Source organism: Vigna radiata, chromosome 7 (genome assembly GCF_000741045.1).
Source record: "Vigna radiata var. radiata cultivar VC1973A chromosome 7, Vradiata_ver6, whole genome shotgun sequence".
Classification (NCBI taxonomy): Eukaryota; Viridiplantae; Streptophyta; class Magnoliopsida; order Fabales; family Fabaceae; genus Vigna; species Vigna radiata.
Genome location: NC_028357.1, coordinates 52,231,733 through 52,236,360, shown reverse-complemented (window position 1 = coordinate 52,236,360; position 4,628 = coordinate 52,231,733). Strand labels below are relative to the sequence as shown.

Genomic DNA, 4,628 nt, shown 5'->3' with positions numbered 1-4,628 from the left:
AAAAAAAATCACTTCAACTAATTAGATTTTTACTTTTAACAAAGAGCCAACTACAATAGGCATTTTCAGTTTATAGTGTTATGTTTGAATAGATGAGCTTATCCTTATTTGAGATATAACAAGGCCAGGAGAAGCTGCATAGTTTTTGTTAGTTCTACTTTATATCTGCTGCTAATTTTCTACATATATAAAGTTTTTTATATGTGGTAGTACTAAGCCGGTTTATATTTTCTAAATAAAAATTATTCATGACCTGGCATTACTTAGTCACAGTAGTTTCCACGATATTTCAACAATAGAGGCTACCCTTTCAAGTTTTCCAGCTTTTGAAAAGTACATGCTCTTTGTGAAAGCTAGGTTAGGTTGCACAGTGAGATGGTATTTTGAGTGCTGCCATGAAACACTGTATTGAGAATAGAAACTTCTTCAGATACTTATGTTTGTTTCAATTATTTTTTGCTTGTAGAATACACTGAGGAGAATCCAAAGATAGTGACAAAATGCTCTCATCATTTTCATCTTGGTTGCATATATGAGTGGATGGAAAGAAGTGACAACTGTCCTGTTTGTGGGAAGGTAATATTTACTTGGTATTTTCTGAATGATTTCTTTATAAATTTGCTCAATCCATCAGAGATTAGATCACAGAATACATAAAAACAGTAGTATGGGAACCAGGTCGAACCATTTAGTTCAACCAGAAACCTGAGAACTGACCATGTTTGCCTGTCTAACTGAAAAATTTATGATTTTGCTACCTAATTGCCATGTTGGACAGTATTTGCTATTATGGCAAAATGAAGAACAAAATGAGACTCTCACCGAAATAACCCTATATTTATATGAGAATGTCACCGTAATAACCCTATATTTATATGAGAATCACCCTTCAAGGCTCAATACATACGATTCCCATTTCACACTTCTCTCAATCTATTACATTTTCTTTTCCATCTCCTTCCATACTTACGTTCAAAATGGTCATATCACAAAGGTATAGCATTCATTCGTTGAGGATAAATAACAGGTATATTTCATTTTTATTTCACAGAAAGGTAGAGCAGGTTGACCCTGATACTTTATTTTAATAACTTGGCTGTCTTAAACTTCCACCTAACTTGCATTGAGGTTGTTTATGTGCGAAATACTTCTTGTTTGAGTTTTCATGTTTGTCTGTCCATGCTTGATTATAAAACTATATGTAGAATTTGAGACATAATTTACGATGCTATTATTTCAATATTGATTAAATATACCATAGTTAAATAAATAAAGTCGCGCATGACTATAAAGCTAGAACTTAGATGATAATTTGTGTATTTTTGTGTGCATTGTGGATTGGAGTCTACTGAATCATGATACTTATTTATATTATGATACTTATTTATATTTTGATGCAGATGATGGTATTCGATGAAACGACTTAATGTTTTGCAAAAGGTTTATGATAGGTATTACAGGGAAAATCTGGTATTCGAGGTACCGGGGCCTCCAGGAAGAACGAAAGAAATTTAGTGAATACTTTCTATATTTTCCTCTCCCATGTTTTCTTACAATATTTATATCTCTGCATATACTAACATAACAGTTTCCCGTATATCACGGTAAACATGTAAACAAAATAAGAAAAGATGCTAACAGAAAAGATTCTCGCCCAACAAAATAATACTCTCTCTCAGTATATGTATTCATCCCAATCTCTCGATGTGAATCTAAGGTTGTGAGTTCAAAACCTTGGAGGGATACATGTTGCTTATTTTCTTTTATGCTTTGTTCGTTTGGGCGGAATTTATTGTGTAGAGAGAATTGCGAGCGATGAATTTAGTTAGCATTCGTGTTCGGATGAGAGGAATTGCGAAGAAAGCTGCAGACGGATTTGCGGGATGACATCGTTTTTCATCATTCCCAACTTTGAAGGGATTTGAAGGGATTGTGAATAAAATATCACGAATACCCTCAACCTATTATACATTTCCCAGCTTTAACACCACGTCATCACCTACCCTTTGGAGCGACCGAAAAGCTCATCACCTAAACACCATTCCATTACCAAATGCACATTCTACCAATCCTCGTAAGCACCCATGAACTCAATGATGTTGGGTTGATCCGAGAGGTGCTGCAGGATCAGAATTCCCCTCTTCATATCATCAATTTGCGTCTTTTTGGTTAGTCTCCACTTTAAAATGAACTTGCAGCTAGCTTGTGTGTAGAATAAAGTCAGTACTACTACTCTTTATTTATCCTTGAACGTTTATCCTGACTGTTATTTTGTCTTATTATATGAAGAAAATTATAGTATGTTAACTTTGTGTGCATGGAAAAACAGATGTAGTTGTTCTTAAATGCCATGTGTTGTCATTTTGGAAAATGTTCTTTACTTTATATGCATGAGGAACAGATGTAATGTTTTTAAACACTCCAACGCACACCACCATGGAATGCGGTGGGATTTTTTTTTCCAGGTTATATATTTTTATCATAAAAAGTTATGTAGAGAATGTAAACGATTTACACATAAATTATTAATAATAATTAATATAACAATAATAATAATAATAATAATAATAATTAATAATAATAATACTAATAATAATTATTATTATTATTTAAATTTACTAAATTATCATTTTTTACATTTTAATAATTAATTTTATTTTTTTCCTCTTATTAACATTTCTACAATTAAATATAACATTAACAATTATTATTTTATATCACTTTAATATCTAGGGGTATTTTGGTAATTTATAATTTTTACCAATTAAACTAATTTTTTAAATCTGTCACATCAATCAAATCTTACACTAATTTTTACAAACTTTACTCTTAAATCCACTCTTAATTACCCACAAATCCACTAAAAAACAATAAAATTATCTTCAAATCCACTCAAATTCGTTCAAATAATCTCTCCCAAATCATCTCCCATAAATCTCCCAAAAGAACACACCCTTAGTGTCAAATCCCTCCAAAAGAACACACCCTTAGTGTCATTGGTAGCGTGGGATTCACAAGAAAGAAGGAGAAGGGACTTGGCTGGAAGAATTAATTGCAGAAAGAGAAAAGCTTGAGAAGAATTAAATGCCAGAGAGAGAAAAGTTACAAAAATTGGTGTATTGATGATTAGAGAGAGAATCTTTTTATTTAGAGAATGAATGCATGGTTTTATCTTGCTTTAAGGAGAGAATAGATTTTTTTTATATCTTCATGCCATGCAACCAGGGAACGTAGTTACAGTGACTTCTTTTTGGCAAAGAAGGTTTCAGTGTATGTTTTGTTATGGAAAGTTAATTGGTGTTATTTTTAGGTTTAAAGGGGGAAAATATGAGTTAGTAGAGGGATTTAATAGAGAAACTAACACTTTTTTTTTAAGTTGGGTATCTCAGCAAGAGTTAAAGCCCAAATGTGAGGGTCCAAGAGAGATTTAAGAGTGGTTAGGTTAGAATTAGCGGGGATGGTAACCCACCGTTACTCAATCTTTGAGCATTGAGAAGAGAGTGAATCGGGAGAGAGACGTTGCCGCAAGAAGGAGAGGCACTGTACGAGGTAGAAGCTTCTTGTTACGTAACTTTGAAGTTGAGACTTTAGAGGTTTGAATCCAAAAGGTAAGGGGAATTGACTTTTCCATGTTTGGTTATGTATATGTGTGATATCCATGAAATGAATGACAGTGATCCTAGTGTGGTGATGAATGTATGCCGATATGGCGATTGGTTTGGTTATATCGACTTTCCTTGTGAGATGTGTTTCAAATTATTTACCTCCTTTGTTCCATCTCTTTGCACAAGTGTGTATGATTATATTTCTCTTAGTTCTTGTTTTTCTCTTACGAAATCAGTGTGTGAAAGTGGGAGGGTGTGTGAAGTTTCAAACCCTTAGGTTTAGGCATTGTATGGCTATGACTTTTCTTTTGAGTTTGGGTAGTAGATGAATGAGGTTCCTTTAAGATTTTCGTTGAAGTGATTGCTTGTGTGAACGAGAATATTAGTGTGCAGTGAGAAAACGTGTATGAAAGTGTGGGTGGGGTAGTGTAAAGCCTCGGACAATTGTGTTGAATGTGTTTTGGTTTCATTTTTTTTCTTCACTACAGGAAGTCCAAAACTGCGAGGGTGTAGTAACGTGTGTTTTGCATGCGAAGGAGGGAAGAGAGTTAAAGAGAAGAGTATGGTGTATTTAAATGAGATTGCATGAAAATAAATATTCTAAAGAGTGGTGGTGGGCACTGGACGTTATATATATATATATATATATATATAAAAGAAAGCATGGTTTTGGTAGTAGTTTGGAGTTCACGTAAGTAAAGGAATTAAATTTAATTTGCATGATTTGGAGTTACATTGTAATTATATTGAGACCCACGACTTTTAGTGAAGAAAGAGAAGTGAAGTGATGAATTGATTTTGGTGGGAGAATCTTACGTGAATGGAAAGAGAAGAGCTTTAGTTTAGTAAGCTAGTGGGCCGTAAGCTAGTGGGCCATGTGGAGCCCATTTGGAAGTATGCAAATTTATGATGAGTCGGAGAGAGAGGAATAATGTTTTGAGGTGGTGGGGCCGTGAGTGTGTAATGATTATTCTTTTATTTGGTTGACTTTATATATATATATATATATATATATATATATAT

At 33.5% G+C, this 4,628-nt stretch overlaps 1 long non-coding RNA gene across 2 annotated transcripts in view; it reads left to right on the top strand.

The window, feature by feature from the left end:
* Positions 1–2,307, top strand: part of LOC106767304 — a 4,527-nt gene extending 2,220 nt beyond the window's left edge. For both annotated transcript variants that reach the window (XR_002668928.1, XR_001376150.2), the window contains 2 exons: positions 467–576; positions 1,401–2,307. This is a non-coding gene — a long non-coding RNA (uncharacterized LOC106767304). The remainder of the gene's footprint in view (positions 1–466; positions 577–1,400) is intronic.
* The last annotated feature ends 2,321 nt before the right edge of the window (positions 2,308–4,628 follow it).